General features: G+C 46.0%; 1 protein-coding gene across 10 annotated transcripts in view; it reads left to right on the forward strand.

The window, feature by feature from the left end:
• Positions 1-205: 205 nt before the first annotated feature.
• The window catches only part of ST3GAL3 (ST3 beta-galactoside alpha-2,3-sialyltransferase 3), a 195,893-nt gene continuing 174,415 nt past the window's right edge, over positions 206-21,683 (forward strand). For all 10 annotated transcript variants that reach the window (XM_044238032.1, XM_044238035.1, XM_044238034.1 and 7 more), the window contains exon 1: positions 206-308. The gene's annotated coding sequence lies outside the window, so the exon portion shown is untranslated. The remainder of the gene's footprint in view (positions 309-21,683) is intronic.

Consider the following 21,683-nt stretch of genomic DNA (forward strand, 5'->3'; position numbering starts at 1 on the left):
AGCGCAGCTCTGCATTGGTCAGCCCGGCGCCCCGCCCTGCTCCCGCGGCCCGATTGGCCGCGGATGCCCGACCCCCGGCGAGGGCGCTGAGGCGGAGAGCGGGATTGGTGGTCGCATCGTCCCCGGGTCGCGGCCGCGCGCTCCGCCCGCCGCTGCGTCCCTACTATGGCGGCGCCCATGCAGCCCACCGCGTCGTGGGCGCCCGCCGGGGTCCCCCGCGGCTGTTGCGGCCGCCTGCGCCCTGGCCTTCGCCTTCCCGCCCGCGTCGGGCCGGGCGCCGGCTCCCCGCTGCCTCCCTCTCCGCTGCGGTAAGGGCCAGTCGTGCGCGCGGCGGGGCGCGGCAGCCACCGCAGTAACGGTGGCCGCGCCACCCCTCCCCTCCCCCGCCGCCCCTGGTCCCGGCGGGCGCGGAGTCCGCCCGTTCGCGCTGGGGAAGGGAGGGTGGGGGCACGGCCTAGTTGCGCCCCCCACCCCCGAGCAATGAGGTCCGTCTTGGACTTGGGGCTCGCGCTCGGACTGCGGGCCGCGGGCGACTTCGTCCGGGAAGGTGGAACGGACAGCCAGGCCCCGGGGGAGGCGGCTGGACCCAGGCCGCGCTGTGTGAGGTCACCTGCGTGCGAGACCCCTCAGCGCTGCGCACCCTGGCGCAGAGGAGGGACGGGCGAGCGGTACTGCGCTGTGGGAAGAAGGGAAGGAAAAGTCCAGAGAAAGCTTGAGCGGGAATCTGCAGCGCACTGGGTAGCGGTTGTCATTGCTTACCGCTTTCCTGGCAGGCAGACATTCGGGGGACCGGGTCAGTTTGATAGGCAAAGGACGCCTTTCTGGCTTCCTTTTCTTCTGGCACTTCTCGCCATTGTTAATTCGGGAATCTTGCTTGCAAGACGAAATATCTTCGTGATGAGAGGGGAGGATGGTATCCCACGAATGTTTTGGGTTTCTTTTTGCCACTGCTCATTTTTAAGATTCCTTATTAAACTTCATTTCTGTTTTCGCTTCCCTCACAAACGAGGAAGGAGTGGAACGCGTGAACTAAATCAAAGTAGTTAATTGAGAGAGAGAGAGAGACACCAATGAAAGCGGCTGTTACTTTGTAAAAACTTGGAACTTGTTTTGTGGATGTAATTTGAGTTGTCTGTACTAGTTGAACTTGAAGGTAAAACAAAATCACTTATTAGGTTCCTGGAAGTAAAGTAGTCCGCATGGAAAATTAGGCTATCTCTAAGTCAAAATCACCTTGGAGTGATGATCATTGAGCTGTTTGGTATACCTTCAAGTCAAAAAGATTAAAAGGAAGCCGGCACAAAAATTTATGACCAAACTGTATTTTCAGATCACCTCTTAAGGCAGTAACAGCTCCTGCGAAGAAAGATTTTTCACTCTAGGATATCTTGAAGTATTAAGTGATGAATCTCACTGTTTTGCACGTCTACGTGTGTAGTCATGGTTAAATAAAAGTAAATTATTAAAGAGGGAATAAGACGTACATGTTCTTAGAGTATTGATTTTGGATCATCAGTAGTGTCTCATGAATACATATTATGTGCAAGTCAGTAAGAATGGGGGGGGAACTGAAGACCTGTAATGTAAGAGACTTGTTCTGATTAGCCTAAGAGATAGTTGTGGGAAAATAGGGCACACAGGACACTGATAACTGGTCATATTGCCTCTAGAATTCCTAGACAGTAGGTAGGAGAATCTGAGAAGAGAAGAAACCCATATATTTGAGAAAGGTTTCACAGGGAAGCTGACGTTTGCCTTAAGCCACAGCTGGGTAAGCCTGGGGGATGAAGAATAAGAAGACGGGAAGATACTAAAAAAAATTTAAAAAATAAAAAAAAATAATAATGATTAAAAAAAAAAAAGAAGAAGACGGGAAGATACAAGAAAGGATGGTCAGGGGGCAGGGGAGAACCGGAAATGCTTATAGGTGATTCCAGGAGGTTCTTGTTAGAGAAACTGGCAGGTAAGTTTGTATCAAAAAGGTAGGTGGGTGGCATCAGATGGAGAATTAACTTTGTCTCAGGCAGAGCAAAGGATAAAAAGGTAGAAGCATGTAACTCCAGCTAGCCTTTAGAAAAATAGACAGTAGCACTTTGTTCATTCTTGTCACTTTTCTGATTAATCCCAGCTGTGTGTACCGACAGTCCTTTTGACTACTGAGATCGAGGATTGAGGACTCTAGATGCCTTCTTGCCTTCCTTCTCTCCCCTTGTGTTCACTTTGTTGCCAGGTCTTGCAGCTAGACTCCCCACTGTTTTTGTCATCTGCTGCTTTCTATTTCTGCTGTCATCAGGCTTATTTGGGGTCATTGATACAGTGATGTTGAGTTATTGTAGGAATCCACCCCCAACATACCCCCCCATCTATGCTGTGTACTCCTCTCTCACTTCCAGGTATCTCACTTCCCTAGTCAAGACTTTTAACAGCTCCCCGTTGTCTGTTGAATTAAGCACAGAACAGACTTGCAGAGACACTATGGTAAATTCATTTCTTGCATTCCCTTAGATTTTGTTATTTTTTTCCAGGTCAGTAGAAGTGTTTGCTCTTTGTGCTTTGCTGTTTGTGCTTCATATCTTTGTTTATGTTGCTTTTTCTATCTTAAATGACCCCCTTGAGTCTCTAATTGTTGGTTCTTACCCATGTTCAGGGCCATGTGCTATGGAACGTCCTCTGTGAAACTTCCCTGTACTTTTCTTCCCATCTAGATGGGACTTGTCTCTCCTTTAAAACATTTTATGTTGACAACTGTGCCAAAAATGCAGACTCTAGCAGGCCATCTGATTTTGCTACCTCCTGAGGGCACTATAAAACTCCCATAGATGGGAGTTTTATGTGCTCTGAACTTGTTCAGAGCATAGACAGTCTTCATCATCTAATAGTGTTTTGTACATAGTAGGTACTTGACAGGCTTGTTTTTTTTTTAAAGATTTATTTATTTGAGAGAGAGATATTGAGTGTGCATGAGAAGGGAGAGGGTCAGAGTAAGAAGCAGACTCCCTGCTGAGCAGGGAGCCCAATGTGGGACTCCATCCAGGGACTCCAAGATCATGACCTGAGCTGAGGGCAGTTGCTTAATCAACTGAGCCACCCAGCTGCCCCCAAAACAGTTTTTTTTTTCCAAAACAGTTTTTTTAAAAAAGATTTTATTTATTTATTTGACAGAGACACAGTGAGAGAGGGAACACAAACAGGGGGAGTGGGAGAGGGAGAAGCAGGCTTCCTGATGAGCAGGAAATCCAACAAGGGGCTTGATCCCAGGACCCTGAGATCGTGACCTGAGCCAAAGGCAGATGCTTAACCACTCAGCCACCCAGGCACCCCCTGAAAATAAAAAATTAAAAAAAAAAAAAAGAGATCTGATGATCTGCTGTATTGATCTGGAGGGCTTGGATTAGGCTGCATTAACAAAAATCCATTAAGACTTAAGTGGCTTAACAGAACAAAAGCTGATTTCTCACTAGCATGAGTGCTCAGGGAACTGTGCTCCTCACAGTCACTCAGGGACCCAGGCTGATGGAAACTCCATCCGAACATGGTGTTTCAATGATCATTTTGATCTGAGTGAAAGATGGTGGTTAGGGGGCATGGTCCCTGGATGGCACATGTCACTTTCATTCACATTTCATCCCCTAAAACAAGTCACATGGCCAAACCTAACTTTAAAGAAGAGCAGGGAGGGGCACTTGAGTGGCTCAGTTGGTTAAATGTCCAACTCTTGATTTCAGCTCAGATCATGCATGATCTCAGGGTCGTGGGGTTGAGCCCCGCATTGGGCTCTGTGCTCAGCATAGGGTCTGCTTGTCCCTCTCCCTCAGCTCCTCCCCTACGCATGCTGTCTCTCTCTCAAACAATAAGTAAATAAATCTTAAAAAAAAAAAAAAAAAGAAAAGAGCAGGGAATTGCAACCTTAGCATGTGCCTGGGAAACAAAGAGCCAGATCTAACTGGTGGGCAGCAGGAAGGACTAACGCATCTTCTATGAAAACTGACTAAGTAACCCAGGCGCCCTGAGATTTCACTTTTGATAAAGAATAGAAACATAGGGGCGCCTGGGTGGCTCAGTGGGTTAAGCCTCTGCCTTCGGCTCAGGTCATGGTCCCAGGGTCCTGGGATCGAGCCCCGCATCGGGCTCTCTGCTGAGCAGGGAGCCTGCTTCCCCCTCTCTCTCTGCCTCTCTGCCTAATTGTGATCTCTGTCTGTTAAATAAATAAATAAATAAATTAAAAAAAAAAAAAAAAGAATAGAAACATAGAGTGTTGGTTGGAGCCGTGGTGCAGGAGACAAGATCTGGGTTGAAATCTTGTTTCTGCCACTAATTGTCTGACATTGACCAAGTGTCTTCTTGAGCCTGACATCAGTAAAATACGCAGGGTGAATCAATAGAGTTGGTTTATGTAAAGCGCTTTGCATAATACCTGGTTCAGAGTAAGCAGTCGTGTTCATGAGTATCACCACCAGCAGCAGCAGGATCTGAAAAAACTTTTGAGCAAACCTAGGAATGTAAGTAGACGGCTTCCCTCAAATTTTCCTACCTTTTTTTCCCTGTCCTTGGATAGCATTCTTTTTTTTTTTCTTTTTTTTTAAAGATTATTTATTTATTTATTTGACAGAGATCACAAGTAGGCAGAGAGGCAGGCAGAGAGGGAGAGAGAAGCAGGCTCCCCACCGAGCAAAGAGCCTGATGCGGGGCTCGATCCCAGGACCTTGAGATCATGACCTGAGCCAAAGGCAGAGGCTTAACCCACTGAGCCACCCAGGCGCCCCCTTGAATAGCATTCTTACCATATCTTTCTTATTTTCACGTTTGTCATATTTTATTTTACTTAGTTGTATGCATGTCTGTGTCCACCATCACACAAGGCACTCTAGTCACCTATTAACTGAGCAGGTGCTGTTACGGGCTTGTGCTGTTTATAGTGGCCTCAGTAATGTCACTCAGGGAGCAAAAATCAGCTTTTGTTCTGCTCTGTTTTCAGCACTAGCAAGGCCCTGTGCTAGGTCATGGCATTGTAAGTTAAGAAAGGGATGGCACTGGCCTAAAGGAGCCTATAGTCTGGTAGGACCAGAAGCCAGTAAGCTGGCAGTTAAAATACATTGTCACAAGAGCTGTGTTTGAGGGTCCCTTGGGATTTCCAAAATGAGACCTGCTATCACACTGGGAGTATAAATAACAGTTTTCTAGAAAGGTTCACACCTAACCTAGGTCTTGAAGAATCGCTGGCTCTTAGCTTGGTGGATGTGGGTTTCAAAGGCTTTCTGACAGGAAATGATGTGTGTAATGGCCTAGAAACATGAGCAAGTGTGGCTACATCCTGAGGACACTTGAGTGGCAGGAGAGAGAAGGGGTGTGTGGAGGCTGCGAAAGGCATCTTGCGAAGGCTTTTTGAGTTCAGGAGTCAGGCTTTATCCTGCAGAGGAGTAGGAGCCACTGAAGGATTTGAAGGTAGGAAATCAGCTTTGTTCCTTAGGAGGGTCACTGCGGGTGGAGGAGGCGGAGCAGTGGGTGCCCCGTTTCCCTGACAGGGGAAGTTCTGGGGTTTGCAGCCGTGGTCCCATGCCCTGCTACACAAGAGTCATAGAATGTTCATGCCTGGGTAGAGATGAGAGTGAGGTGAATGGAGGGAGGGCACCAGATAGACGGGGTGGTGATGTGAGTGGGGCCTCGGGGTCCTTCCTGGGGGTGGAGGACAGCACCCTCTCCAGGGGTCCGCAGACCGGGATTTCCATCCTGGTTTCCCTGGTTTCTGCAGCATGACCTTGGGCAAGCTGCAGAACCCCTTGTGTCTTGTTGGTTTCCAAATCTGTGAAATGAGGTAAAAAATCCCTACCTTGCAAGGTTGCCGCTCTGGGGATACAAGCAGATAGGAAGCCCGGCACGATTAGATAACGTAAGGGGCCTCCTGTGATAAAAATAACAGTTTTAAGATTTCTAACGTCTAGAATATTACCGGGTTCATGGTAGGTGCTCCTCAGCCTTCAGTCCCACTGCCTGGAGATAGCCACTGCCCACATTGTGCTTTTGTTTCTACATCTTAAGTGATTGGTGAGTGCTGGTCTGGGAGTGGTAGACCTGGGGGATTATTCCGAGATCTAGAAGGGGAGCATCGATTTGGATAGCACACCGACTTAAACATTCTTTAAATGCCAACAAATTATATATGGCTCTTCACCTGCTCCCACCCCTACCCGGAAGCTGCGCGTGCACAAGGGCACACACTCCTGCACCGGCTTTGCTCCGATGTGCACACTGCACGTACGGCTGGAGCACGTGCTGCTTTGGCCTGTCGTCGTTGACTGTGTCCCCCTGAAGTTTTGCTCCTCTTCAGTCTTCTTCTGAGCAAGGTTTTAAAGATGATAATGGGGCTTGAATCGGACTTGTTTTCCATTAGGTTCCTTCCTGGTCATCCCCACTGATGGGAGTTCTCCCCTCTGAGCTCTTAAGCAACTTAATTTACTTTACTCTGATTAAATGTCACCTACTGTCTTCTTGTCTTACCATTCATTATTTGTCTACATGTCAGTGCCTTTCTCCTTTTCCTTGATGTCAGTTTTTCTTACAAAATCACGGAAAGATGGCATTATGTATTTTTGACATGACTTAAAAACCCACTGAAACCTTTTTTTTTTTTTTTTAAGATTTTATTTATTTATTTGACGGAGAGAGAAATCACAAGCAGGCAGAGAGGCAGGCAGAGAGAGAGGGGGAAGCAGGCTCTCCACTGAGCAGAGAGCCTGACATGAGGTTCTATCCCAGAACCCTAGGATCATGATCTGAGCTGAAGGCAGAGGCTTAACCCATTGAGCCACCCAGGTGCCCCACCCACTGAAACCTTTTGTTTGAAATATGTTGAGTGGGGGGGGGGGGAAGAAATATGTTGAGTGGGTCAAAAAATTCTATGACTGGGGCACCTGGCTGGCTCAGTTGGTAGAGTGTGTGATCTTTGATTTGTGGGTCATGAGTTCGAGCCCCATGTTGCATATAGAGATTACTTAAAAATTTTTATTAAAAACAAATTCGGGGCGCCTGGGTGGCTCAGTGGGTTAAGCCGCTGCCTTCGGATCAGGTCATGATCTCAGGGTCCTGGGATCGAGTCCCGCATCGGGCTCTCTGCTCGGCAGGGAGCCTGCTTCCTCCTCATTCTCTCTGCCTGCCTCTCTGCCTACTTGTGATCTTTCTCTGTCAAATAAATAAATAAAATCTTAAAAAAAAAATAAAAACAAACAAATTCGGGACCCCTGGGTGGCTCAGTCAGTTAAGCATCTGCCTTCAGCTCAGGTCATGATCCTGGGGTCCTGGGATCGAGTCCTGCATCGGGCTCCCTGCTCTGCGAAGAACCTGCTTCTCCCTCTCTCTCTCTGTCCCCCAGCCCCCGGCTTGTGCTCTCACTCTCTCTGTCTGTGTCAAATATATAAATAAAGCCTTTAAAAAATTATAAAAAAAAGGAAAAGAAAATTCCATTGTTTAGTTTTTTAATTAATTAGTTAATTAATATAAGTAATCTCTACGCCCAATATGGGGCTCAAACTCACTGCCCGAGATCAAGAGTCACATGTTCTTCGGACTCAGCCAGCCAGGTGCTCCACCACTGAGATTTGATTTGATTATTTTTATTTTTATTTTTTTTTTAAGATTTTACTTATTTCTCTGACAAAGATCACAAAGTAGGCAGAGAGGCAGGCAGAGAAAGAGCGGGAAGCAGGCTCCTCACCGAGCAAAGAACCCGATGTGGGGCTTGATCCCAGGACCTTGAGACCATGACCTGAGCTGAAGGCAGAGGCTTAACCCACTGAGCCACCCAGGTACCCCTGATTATTATTATTATTATTTTTTAAAGATTTTTTCTTTATTTATCTGACAGAGATCACAAGTAGGCAGAGAGGCAGGCAGAGAGAGAGGAGGAAGCAGGCTCCCTGCAGAGCAGAGAGCCCGATGCGGGGCTCGATCCCAGGACCCTGGGATCATGACCTGAGCCGAAGGCAGAGGCTTAACCCTCTGAGCCACCGAGGCACCCCTATTATTATTATTTTTAAAGATTTTATTTATTTATTTGACAGACAGAGATCACAAGTAGGCAGAGAGGCAGGCAGAGAGAGAGGGGGAAGCAGGCTCCCCATCGAGCAGAGAACCCAATGCAGGACTTGACCCCAGGACTCTGAGATTATGACCTGAGCTGAAGGCAGAGGCTTTAACCCACTGAGCCACCCAGGTGCCCCTATTTATTTTTTTAAAAAGATTTTATTTATTTATTTATCAGAGAGAGTATGTGGTAGGCAGAGAGAGAAGCAGACACCCCACTGAGCAGAGAGCCCGACATGGAACTCTATCCCAGGACCTTGAGATCATGACCTGAGTGGAAGGCAGACACTTAACCGACTGAGCCACCCAGGGGTCCTGAGTTGTTGTTGTTCTTGTTTTTTTAAATTGAAACATAGTTGACACTTTATTACTAAGTCTTTAAAGTATGTGAAAAGTAAATTATAAGGCAGCCATTCTTTTTTTTTTTTTTTTTTTTTTAAAGATTTTATTTATTTATTTGACAGAGAGAAATCACAAGTAGGCAGAGAGGCAGGCAGAGAGAGAGAGAGGGAAGCAGGCTCCCTGCTGAGCAGAGAGCCCGATGCGGGACTCGATCCCAGGATCCTGAGATCATGACCTGAGCCGAAGGCAGCGGCTTAACCCACTGAGCCACCCAGGCGCCCCTAAGGCAGCCATTCTTAAGAGTTTTTGGTCTCCGGACTCCTTTGTAAGTTTAAATGTTACTGAAACCCCAAAGAACTTCCATTTTTGTGGGCTTTGTCTATTGGGATTTAATGTATTAAAACTTACTGAGAAAATTTCAAATTACAAGAATATCACCGTACATCCCATTAGCTGTGAGGACAGTGATTTTGTCACTTGTCATCATATGTGATGTAGCCTCTGGAAAATCTGCTGGACCCTTGTGAGAAAACGAGAGTGAACAGGCAAATGGTGTCTGAGAATTAATATGAAAATAATTTTAAACTCGTGGATCTACTGAAAGGGCCTTGGGGACCCTTACAGGTCTCTGGACCAGTTTGAGACCTGCCAACATGTAGATATAAGAGTTTTTTTTTTAAAGATTTTATTTTTTTTAATTGACAGACAGAAATCACAAGTAGACAGAGAGGTAGGCAGAGAGAGAGGAGGAAGCAGGCTCCTTGCTGAGCAGAGAGCCCAAAATGGGGCTCAATCCCAGGACCCTGAGATCATGACTTGAGCTGAAGGCAGAGGCTTTAACCCATTGAGCCACCCAGGCGCCCCAATATATAAGAGTTTTTGTACATGACACTTTTATATCTTTTTGGCAACAAAATGAAATAAGGTGGAAATACTCCTAAACATCAGTTTTTGTTTTTTATTTTGTTTTTTGCTTTTTGTTTTAGAGGGGATGAGGGGCAGAGGGAGAGGGAGAGAAAGAGAGCATCTTAAGCAGGCTCCATGCCCTGTGTGAAACATGTGGGCCTTGATCTCACAATCCTGAGGTCATGACCTGAACTGAAATCAAGAGTCTGTTGAAAACGTCAGTTTTCAAAATGCACTCAGCACAGATTCTTTTAAAAAAAGTAACTAGTTTCTAGCTTTGGTTAAAACATGTTCTCTAGGGGCACCTGGGTGGCTCAGTGGGTTAAGCCTCTGCCTTCAGCTCAGGTCATGATCTCAGGGACCTGGATCAAGCCCCGCATCGGGTTCTCTGCTCTGCGGGGAGCCTGCTTCCCCCTCTCTGTCTGCCTCTCTGCCTACTTGTGATCTCTGTCGAATAAATAAATAAAGTCTTTCATAAAAAGTTAAAAAAAAAAACAGCAAAAAACATGTTCTTTGCCTTGAAAGGACAGTTGTGTGAGTACTTTTGGAATATCTGCTAAGTAGCATACTGCTAACAGATACTTGCCATTGCCAGTAATGGTCAGCAAACTGTGCCTTTCATACCAGAAATCTTTTTTCTTTTTATTTTAAGATTTTATTTTATTTTATGTAGGGTCTATGCCCAGCATGGAACCCAGTGTAGGGCTTGAACTCACAACCCTGAGATGGAGATCCAAATTGAGATCAAGAGTCTGATGCTTTACCGGCTGAGCCACCCGGGTGCCCTTTCTTTCTTTCTTTCTTTCTTTTTCTTTCTTTTCTTTCTTTCAGATTTTTATTATGTTTTTTAAGTTTGTTTATTTTTGGTAATCTCTGCACCCAACATGGGTGCAACCCCAAAATCAAAAGTGATGATGTGGGGCTTGATCTCACAATCCTGACGTAATCCTGAGATTACCAAAAATCAAATGATCCACCCCCTGAGCCTGCCAGGCAGGCCCATGTTTCCTAATGATGTACTTTTCACTCACAACAACAGAACAATATAATGACATCTGTCACTAAGTCTTAATATGCCATATTGCTTCAGGGTTTGGTTTTGTTTTGCCTAAAAAAATAGAATGTTGCATTTCCAGTAAATGTTCCCCTATGTATTTTTTTCTCATCTCTTTCCTTCCTTGTTCACCAGAGAAACAGTTTCTTGAATTTAAAGTTCTTAAATTCTCATACATGTTTTTATGGTTTTGCTCCATGCTCTGTGCTCGCACCCCGCACACAGCAGGGGCCGGAGGCCGGCCGGCCGGGCTTGCTTGTGTCACTGGAACCCTGACGTGCGTGCCCGTGTGTGAGTGTTGTTACTGACTGCTTTCAGTTTATGGTGTTTTAGGATACACGGCCATCTCCCAGCCCCCTTCAACACCAGCCTCCACTCTTTGATCTCAGCTGGCCCAGGCGAAGGAGGGTTGTCTCTTCAAACATTCCGGTTGAATTTTCTCAAGACTGCATTCAGTGTTTTTAATCTTACACATAGAATTTACCTTTTCCAGATAAAATATCATTACCGCAGCCTTGTCCCCAGGACACCATTAAGCAAAACCCCCTTAAAACCAAACCTTAACAGCTCCTATTCAGAAAGGGTCATTTTGTTCGCTTGTTTATTTTTTGGGTAAAAACAAAGATGAACTGAAGATTGTGTTCCCTTGGATCCCTCTGCACCCACCTTCCACCACCAACCTGGCTTTTACTCAGCTGCCTCTGAAGGGAGCATCGAATCGGAGACCAAACATTTTTTAGCCTACCACTTCTGTCTTCTATATTTATAACCTTGGTGGATATCTAATTTCTACTTAGAAAGTCACTGACCACCTGTGTTACATGTAGGAGTCTGGGTCCAGTCAGGAGAGAGAAACCACATGGTACTTTTAGCAGGTAAACTTAGTGTAAGATTTATTAACTGTAACAAGGATTTGGAGTAACATGAGATCAGCTAGTAAGAAGGAAAGAAAGAGGGGCGCCTGAGTGGCTCAGTGGGTTAAAGCCTCTGCCTTCAGCCCAGGTCATGATCCCAGGGTCTTGGGATCGAGCCCCACATCGGGCTCTCTGCTCCGCAGGGAGCCTGCTTCCCTTCCTCTCTCTCTGCCTGCCTCTCTTCCTACTTGTGATCTCTGTCTGTCGGAGAAATGAATAAAATCTTAAAAAAAAAAAAAGGAAAGAAAGAAGCACATGAAGGGATGCTCAGCACCATTAGCTATAGGGGAAATAGGAAGCAAAACTATAATGAGACACTTACCCTCACCCCAGCTCTCTCTGATTATCCATTATATATATATATATATATATATATACACACACGTGTTTATGTATTATATATAATTTATATATTATATATAATTTATTATGTATTTATAATAATATATATGTATATTGTTTCATTTGCTTGGTTCACACCCACTAGGACAGCTATAATCAAAAAGATAATCACTAGTGTTGGCACAGGTGTGGAGAAATCAGAACTCTCATACGTTGCTGATGGAAACATGAAATAGCTCAGCTGTCATTTCCTCAAACAGTTCTGTGTAGAGAGTTACCGTGTGACCCAGGCATAGATCGCTCCTAGATGTACCCAAGTCCTCTAGGTGTGTACCCAAGGTACATGCCTGTAGGTATATACCCAAGAGAAATTAAAAATTTATGTCCATATAAAAATTTGTATATTGGTGTTCCCGGAAGCATCATTCTTCCAGAAAGTGGAAATAACCCAAACGTCCATCAACTGATAATTGGATAAGTAAAATGTAATTTATGTTCATATGATGGGATGCTGTTTGGCGCTAAAAAGAAATGTAGCCTGATCCATGCTACAACGTATGTGAACCTTGAAAACATCAGGCTAGGTGAAAGGAACCTGTCACAAAGGACCACACAGTGTATGATTCCGTATATGTGACATGCCTGTAAACATTTGCCTATTCCATAGAACAGAAAGTAGATTAATGGTTGCTTAGGACTCAGAGGATGGGAGGTTGGGCAGGGGGTGGCAGCTCAGGGGTGCAGGATATCATTTTGGAGTAATGGGAATGTTCTAAAATTGATTATGGTAATGTTTGCACAACTGTGTGAAAATACCAAAAGCCATTGGAATGTCTGCTTTGAATGGCCAAATTGTATGGTACGTGAAGGATACCTCCATAAAGCTTTTCTAAAGGAGTAAAGAGGACCCCAAAGGAATCTAGGTGTAGCACATACAAGGCCTGGGGCTGAGAGAGAGTGCTCAGTGAAGAGCTCCCCAGTCTACCCCACACCTGGCGCAGGCTGAGATACAAACTTTGGGGTGCAGCGGACATGACAATGGCTCACTGGGTCACCGATGAGTTTCTGTGATGCTGCATGGTGGGACTGGCTGGAAACCAGCCTTCTTGGGGGCTGGGGTCTCTTTGCACAGAGGGGTCTCACCAAGGGCCCTCTGCTCTACAGCTGCCCAGGCTGGGCGCTGAGGGCCGCTGTTGGCCGCTGCTCATCACTTATGGCCGGGCCCTGGAAAAGCCAGGTGTGCTGTTGGAGCCTACCCGGTGGAACACACTGGAACCCAGAAACAAAATCCCCTTTTCCTCCAGCATGGGCTCTCCAGCACCTTCTACTGACAGAGCTCATATCATGCCAACCGGCAAAGAAAAAAAAATGCACAAATAGGCCCGGGCTCAGATCCGTCTTGACCCAGCAAGCAAACGGGGTGACTGTAGAGCGGAGAGGCAGTAAACCTGTAACCCACACAGGAGTCATGGGGGTCTCAGCAGCCCCCGAGCTTTTTAATTCCCTTTGGGGGTCCCAAGGTTATCCTTGCCCCTAGGCTGCTGTGATTGGAGAAGCCAGGACACTGTGTCTTTGAGTCAGCTCGCCCTCAGCCCAGCTCTTTCTAGTCCATTTTTACATCTTTTTCTGTTCTGTATGCCCGGTTCTCTTTTTCAGATACCAGTTATGCTTACGCTGGATCTCCTATAACTACTGTGGCTGCACGTTTTGGATTTGTTTTAGTAATCTTCTTACACTTTTGCTTTTTTCCGTTTTTTTTTTTTTTTTAAAGACTTTATCTATTTGAGTGGGAGAGAGAACGTGCGCTTGTGCGCGTGAGTAGGGGAAGGGAGAGGGAGGATCATGACCTGAGCGGAAGGCAGATGCTTAACCAGCTGAGCCACCCAGCTGCTCTTACTCTTTTTCATTTTTTCTTGTTTTTTTTTTTTTTTTTTAATCCACCTTCGTTTCCTTCCTTCCTTCCTTTTTAAAGATTTTGGTTATTTTAAAGTAAGCCCTACACCCGACGTGGGGCTCAAACCCACAATCCTGAGGTCAAGAGCCGCAGACTCCACCCCCTGAGTCAGCAACAGCCCCCCCCCCCCCCCCCCCCCCCCGGTCCCCACAGTTGCTCTCGTGACTCTTACCATCTTTTCAGCAGCGACCACTTTGTTGGCTACCGCTGAGGCTTTCATTTCCGTGATGGTGTTATTTTTCTTGGTTCTCTCTTCCTGAATGCTTAATTTTACTTTATTTAGAAAAATAGCGTTGTCTTAGTGTTTTTTCCCTGAGCTCCCCCTTTCATGTCTGCTCTTAGTTAGCTCGTGTTCTACAGAGCCAGTTGGGAGTGGGTGGGATTAGGATAGTCTCTGTTAATGATCTTTATCTGTTCTGGAACCACACTTTTTCTGTCCTGTGGTCTTCATCTACCATGTTTTGCCCCAACCATCCCCATTCCTTTCTTCCACTGTGTTGGAGCATTTCTCATTAGATTTTCTATACTAATTTCTTTTTATTGCTATTTTGATTTAGTCTAGCACTTCTTCAGATGCAAAAAGTTACGTGACTGAAGCCAGATCACTGGGATTTGAACCTTGGCTTTAACATTTGCCAGCTCTGTGATCTTAAACAAGATAATTCAACCTTTCTCTGCCTCAGTTTTTTCTGTAGGTAATGGGAACGATAGATAACCTCATAGGATTGGTGAGAAGATTCAGTGAGTTAAATCGTTCAAAACTGGGGCGCCTGGGTGGCTCAGTTGGTTGGACGACTGCTTTCGGCTCAGGTCACGATCCTGGAGTCCCGGGATCGAGTCCCACATCGGACTCCCAGCTCCATGGGGAGTCTGCTTCTCCCTCTGACCTTCTCCTTGCTCATGCTCTCTCTCACTGTCTCTCTCTCAAATAAATAAATAAAATCTTTAAAAAAAAAAATAAATCGTTCAAAACTGTTAGAACTGTGGTTGGTCCACAGTAAGTGCTATATGAATATTAATAATATTGACTTACTCCGCTCACTAACTTGCAATTAGAAAATGCACGTTCCTCTGCATAGTATAATTTAACATGTTGCATATTAATTAACTACTTAAATCTGCCTAGTCATGCATAACAGCTGAATAGGAGCTGTGCATTCAGCAAAAACGTTTTGTTAAAAAATTGATGAGCTTTGGGGTACCTGGGTGGCTCAGTGGGTTAAAGGCTCTGCCTTCAGCTCAGGTCATGATCCCAGGGTCCTGGGATCGAGCCCAGCATCGGGCTCTCTGCTCAGCGGGAAGCCTGCTTCCCTTCCTCTCTCTCTGCCTGCCTCTCTGCCTACTTGTGATCTCTGTCTGTTGAATAAATAAATAAAAATCTTTAAAAAAAATTGATGAGCTTTTCAATAAATTTTTTGGGGAAGCTGGATAATAAATAGCATGGTATATAATAACTTCTCATTAGTTTGCCTCAAAAATATTCACAGGAGTTATGCTTTGTGGTTTTTGCTCTGCATACCTTTGTCATACCCGAGTTTATATCCATTATGGCTGATATTTGAAGGTCAGCGAAATTCCGACATCTTATTTTATTTTTAAAGATTTTTATTTATTTATTTGACAGAGAGAGAGAGACAGCGAGAGAGGGAACACAAGCAGGGGAAGTGGCAGGCTGAGGGAGAAGCAGGCTCCCCGCTGAGCAGGGAGCCCGATGTGGAACTCAATCCCAGGACCCTAGGACCATGACCTGAGCTGAAGGCGGATGCTTAACGACTGAGCCACCCAAGCCCCAAATACTGATGTTTTAGTCTAAAAATTGTTGCCAGGTACAGTTGAGAAAATAACCATATTGCAGGGTGTTTTAGAAATGACAGGGTGTTTGGTGCAGATTTTTCCCATGAATCCAAAATTTTATATGATTTTTCTTTTTATGGCTAAATAAAAAGAACCTAGCATAATAAACCTTTGGTCCCTTTCTTTGAGCTTCCTGTAACTGACCAAATAGTCAATCAGTGAGCGGGTCGCCCTCGAAGACCTGCCAGGGATACAGGGGTAGACAACGTCGGCTGGTCCCTGCCTGCATTAGCCCAAATATAAGTGTTAAACAAACTACTGTAAATACGTGTAAGATTCTCAGTGCCCTTCGCACTGGGAGGAGGATAAACAGCTGCTGTGGGAATTTGTAGCAGGGAGGCCTAACCTGAGGTGTGGAGACAGGTGAGGCTTCTGTGCGGGATTCACCTGCGGGATTCACCCGCAGCTGCGGGTTCAAGGCTGAGCGGGAGTTGGTGCAATGGTGCGGGAGGGTCAGGACAGCGTCAGCCTGACCTTGGGAGAGGGTGAGGGGACCGGGAAACACTGAGAGAGCGGCCGTGTTGTGGACCGGACCCCTCTGGGGGAGGTGTAGGGCCTGGAGAGAGAGGTGGGAAGAGGTGGGCAGGGGCCAGAGCATGCCCAGCACGCCGAGCCTTACAGGCCCCGTTAAGTGATTTGGGCCCTTACCCCGAGGATAGCGGGGCATTCGCAAAGTTTCAGCCTGGGAGTGAGATAAAGTCACATCGGCTGCTGTGTGGAAAGTGGGAGGCTAACCAGGGAGCTGTAGTAGGAGCCCAGCCTGAAGGTTAGAGTGACTTGAAATGGGACAGTGGCAGTGACGTTGGAGGGATGGATGCATTCAAGAAGGATTTCAGAGGCGCAGGTCACAGGACTCGGTGACGGAGCGTATGTGGAGGTGAGAGCGAGGAGGGGAGTGTTGAGGATGACTTCCAGGTCTCTGACAGGAGCCCCTGTGAAGGTGTCGCCTTTTACTTGAGAAAGAGGAAGTTTGGGGCATCTGTGCTACATCTAGATGGTACTGTGGAGTATCCCTACTCCCTAAATAGACGGACATGGGACTCAGAAGCCGTTATCTGCATGGAAGAGCTCAAGTTTGGGCTGGTCAGCGTAATGACAGCAAATTAAATCACAGAAGCGGAGCGAAATTGCTTCGGGGATGTCTGCAGAGTGGAAGTATTAGGACAGCCTCACACAGGACCCCAGGCTTCTCTCCTCATGCAACATTGCTGTGTGTCCGTACGTGTACACAAATCATACCTTCAGGATGTTTTGGAATGTGTATAGCTTAGATCGTGTCTGGAATTGGGACATGTAATTAGAGATACAGTAGTTTATTCTCTAAACACACACTTCTCAAGTGTTGCTATGTATGGGCGCTGTGCTAGGAGGTGCAGGTGATTCACAGAGCTAAGTCATAGATCATGCTTTCAGGTGGTATACTCCTTTGCAGAGACAGAGGAGCGGGCACGATGTTTCATAAATACTGTGATGCAGGTAGGCATGGGACGATACGGGAGCAGACATGGAGTATAGGGCTATGAGTAAGGAAAGCTTCCCAAGGGAGGTAAGACTTGAACAGAGCCATAAAGATGAGCTGGCAATGGTGGGCAGAGAAGGCAGAGAGGAAGGGCCCTCCCACTGTGCTGTACTGTCTCTCTCAGTCGCAGATGCCACAGAAAGGTCAAGGCATTGGAGGATAATCCCGTTCAGTGGGTTTGACAGTTAAGACGTCAGTGGCAAACTTAGTGACCCTCTAGGGCAAAGTATGAGTTTGATCCTCTTAGTGTCCCGTCCGGTCCCGTCCCCACCCCCCCTTGCTCTGCATAACTCCTAGCACTTAGTGTTTGCTGCGTCAGCTCTGGACAGAAGAGGGACATCTCCTTCCCCAAGATGAATCTGGATTGCTGCATTCCCTCGACGGCCCAAACGGGCTTACTGCAGTTTTCTTTACCTGCGTGCTTTTTTATGGCTGTGCAGGGAGGCCACGTGAGCTCCTACAGCCCAAACAATCGTTTAAGTATTAATCTAGTATTAGTGTTTTTATGTTTTATTCTCGTCCTTTTCTTTACTTCTTTTTTACTTGTCTCTTTTCATCTTTTCATTTAATAGTGTATCATAACCGTTTCCCCATGTCATTAAGATGTTTTCATAAATTACATCTTTTTTTTTTTTTTCATAAATTACATCTTAAGTGGCTGCCACATCTCTCATTTGGACGTTTATTTGAACATTTGAGCATGTGGTTTATTTCTTTTTCTCTTGAAATAATTTGAAGTAATTACGAAAAAGTTACAAAAATACTACAGAGAACTCCCGTAGAGCCCGCGGCTCGTTTATGGCAGAGTCTGTGGGATGGCTCCGTCGTCACCCGTCGTCAGGCTCCTCTCCCCTCCTTTGTAATTAAGAAGCATCCGCTGGGCGCATACGTGAAGGCTGTACAATACCCCATTTCTCAAAATTCTACCCTTTAACTTGAGCATTCTTCGATGCGTCTTTAGCTGAATTATTACTGACCTGGTCCCCAAATGGTGACTTTCTGATTACATTACTCCTTCTGCGTTCATCATTTGGCATTCTGCTCGAAGGGAGCGTTCTCTCCTCTCCTCATTTATGAGGCTCTTCTTTCGTGGGTTGTAATCTGTTATTAGTGGTCTGAATTGTTCCAGAGCTGACCATTAGGAGCCTCTCCACCGGCTGCTTTTTCCTTCTGACACGGTCTCACCCTCTGAGTCTCTTCTTGCTTCCAGGCACCGCGAAAAAGCCCAGCCTTGGCTTGTTTGTGCCTCCTTTGCCTCGGCCGTGCAATCGGCCGTTCTTCCAGGGATTCCCTGGTTCCCATTAGGGGAGAGCCGTATTTAAAAACCAAACTCCAGGTGCCAGATGTGCTCCTTGGAATTGAGGCATGCCTGCTGCTAGGTCCTCGTCAGTGACTGCAGCGAGGGAACATATGCAGGTATCACACAAAGGCACACACACTGTCTTTTCTCATATTTTTGTCTCTTTATCTACCAAAACCCATCCACTCATACCCATCCCTTCAACTTGAGTACAACTCCCCACATTTATTCTGGTTTTTCCCTTTTCCTATTTGCAACTTCCTTTTCTGTCATTGAGAAGTCCGGCTCCTGTGTGCCAGTACATTTACTTACTCAGTCAATTCCAGTATCGCGGGTTCCCACACCCCCAGGACCCTTCATGATGGCCTGATGCCCCACGCCTCTCTTCATTCCACGTAAGCATGCCTACCTTGATTGGTGCCTAAGGCTTGATGGCTCTTACATTAGATTATTCAGAAAGGAAGACCAGGAGAGAGCTCATGCCTTTTGGCTGTATCACCCTCCATTCTGTGGGTATATACCTTCGCTTATTCAACCCCTATTGAAGGACTTACTCTCTCATATCACAAATAGTGCTGCAGTGAATAGCCATGTGCACAAGTCATTTTGAATTTTTATCCATATGTCTCTGGGATAGTTTCTTTTTTTAAAAAGAATATTTATTTTAGAGAGAGGGAGAAAGAGAGAGCAAGAGGGAGAGTGAGCAGGGGGAGGGGCAGAGGGGAGGGAGAGAAAGAATCTCAAGCAGACTCTGCATGGAGGGAGCACAGAGCCCAGTACAGGGATCCATCCCAGCACCCTGAGATCATGACCTCAGCCAAAGTCACAAGTAGAACGCTCAACCCACGGGGCCACCCTGGTGCCCTTGGGATAGTTTCTTAAAAGTGAGATTATTGGGTTAAAGGGCAAAAGCACGTGTGATTTCGTTAGCCATGGCCCAGCCCTTCCCACCACCAGGCCGAGTGAGACCCATTCCCCCTACAGCCTCAAGCTTTTGCCTAACAGCTTTCCGAGTCTTGAGTTGTTCTTTTCCTGGTGTTGAAGGTTTTGACTTATTTGAAGCTCTTACTTGGTTCTTTGTATGCTCTCCACTTTTGGAAATCGGTTTCCTCTTTAGGTTCCTCTTTGGAAAAGGATCTGGAAGAGCCTTTTCTGTAATGGAAAAGATAGAAGTAAAGTTACAGACTAGTTCAGCCTTCTCACTGTGCTGCTTGCTGAATGCATGGGTTAAATCTGTGGACTGACCCATGGTGCTATGTCTGCTGGAGCTTTAGGTCTTGGTCATGACCAGGCAGCTCAGGTTGTCACATCTGCCTTCAGGACAGGAAGGAGGGGTTGGGGCTGGGACCAGCCGCCTGCCGAGAGGAAAGGCTTTCCAACAGGCTGCTTACAGCTTAAATTTGTTACCATTGGAAGCACCAGATGGGATACAGTGTCCTTTATGTTGCTGGAACTGCAAGTCTCTAATTTCTCTTTCAATTTGAAAACTTTCTATGTTATGTGCATAAATATAAAAATTAAAATTAAAAATAAATACACTAATAAGAAGATTGTGAAGAACACCACCCCCCTCCACTTTTCGGAGGTAGCCGTTGTCTACAGTTTGGTGCATATTAACTATGGACTGAATATGGAAGCTTAGTTTTCAGTATTCCTGTTGCCCTTGTTTGTGATCAGTATGTGGCCATACGTACACGTTCGTTACTAGTATAGTATACTAGTATACACTATACTAGTAGTATACCAGTATAGACTAGACTAGTATATACTAGTATAGACTAGATGTTTTTCCCCTGTCAGGACAGACAGCTGTGCCCCATTCTGTCTGGCTGGTACATCATACTTTATACTTGTTCTCCTGCCTTCATTGATCACTACCCACCTTGTGTCCTCTGTGCTGGTGTCTGACCTTGAAGAACGGCATCATCTCCGCTTCCTTGCCTTCTGGCTTCCGGTTGGAATCAGCTGATAAAAGACACTGAGGGATCGGAGGGCGAGTGCTGAGAGAAGTCAGAGCATTTCTTACTCGCCTCCGCCCCTTGCTGGGGCTCCGGGAGCCACTGTGCCCTCCACAGCACCGCTCCTGATGGATGGCCAGCCTCTCTCTTCCAGGGACACCCTTCTGTCTCCTGCTCTGTCGCCTCAGAGGCAGGAGTAGCTTCCTACACGGAGAGTCCTGGGTGCTTCACCACCCCCTGGTTGGTTCCTTTAACTCTAATCACATAACTAAAAAACCCCATGATTCACTTCCTTTGGTTAATTCCTCTGCGGGTGCCATCTGTTTCCTGCCAGGACCCCCACTGATCTGGATGTCACTGCATAGACGTACCATAATTCATCTGTTTGGTTCCCTATTGAGGGACATTTGAATTTTTTCCCAGTATTTTGTTCTTAATGGGTGTTGCTAATGAACATTCAGGTACACATCTCGTAAAGTATTTGTTGGAAAGTTGCTGCTGGAAAAAGTCACTGAAATGGAAACGCCCGGTCGAGGGGCGTGACTCTTGTAAATTTCAGTAGCTGTTGTCCAGTTGCTCCTGAACGAGTCCACCAGTTTCCCTTTCTACAATGTGTTGTTTGATTTTTTTTTTTTTAATATTAAAAAATCATAGAGTGTGGGGCACCCGGGTAGCTCAGTCGGTTAAGTGTCTGCTCAGGTCATGATGTCAGGGTCATGAGGTCAAGTTCCACATCAGGCTCTGCGTTAAGTGTGGAATCTGCTTAAGATTCTCTCTCCCTCTCCCTCTCCCCCTCTGGCTCATGTGCTCACTCTCTCTCTCCCTCAAATAAATAAATCCTAAAAAAATTTTAGAGGTAAGGCTTGTGACTTACAACAAATAACTTTAACTTAGAAGGATATAAAGGAAAAGCACTTCCCATTGTTTCATCCTGTTTCCTGGAGTTAACCACATCAGCAGTTAGCTCTGTATCCTGTTGTGGCTTTGTTTTTCTTTATGAAATTTGTGTGCTTATCATAGAATAAACTCATGTATAGATAGATAAGGTAAATTCATTTTTATGTGCGTGTGTGTGTGTGTGTGTGTGTGTGTATCTCTTATCTGTCTCTTCTGAGAGCTCATTTGTAGACTCTGCTCCACTGACCTATTTGTCTTTTCCTGCGCCAGTGCCCATCGATCTTAAGAATTAAAGCTTTGAGTTGGTTTTGATATCTGGTGAGGCATATCCTCATCACATTATTATTTTTTTTTTAAAGATTTTATTTATTTACTTGAGAGAGTGAGAGAGAGCATGAGTGAGGAGAAGGTCAGAGGGAGAAGCAGACTCCCCATGGAGCTGGGAGCCCGATGCGGGACTCGATCCCGGGACTCCAGGATCATGACCTGAGCTGAAAGCAGTCGTCCAACCAACTGAGCCACCCAGGCGCCCTCATTATTTTTTATTTAAAGAAATTTCTGGGCTCT

The sequence above is a fragment of the Neovison vison genome, chromosome 2 (assembly GCF_020171115.1).
Source record: "Neovison vison isolate M4711 chromosome 2, ASM_NN_V1, whole genome shotgun sequence".
Classification (NCBI taxonomy): Eukaryota; Metazoa; Chordata; class Mammalia; order Carnivora; family Mustelidae; genus Neogale; species Neogale vison.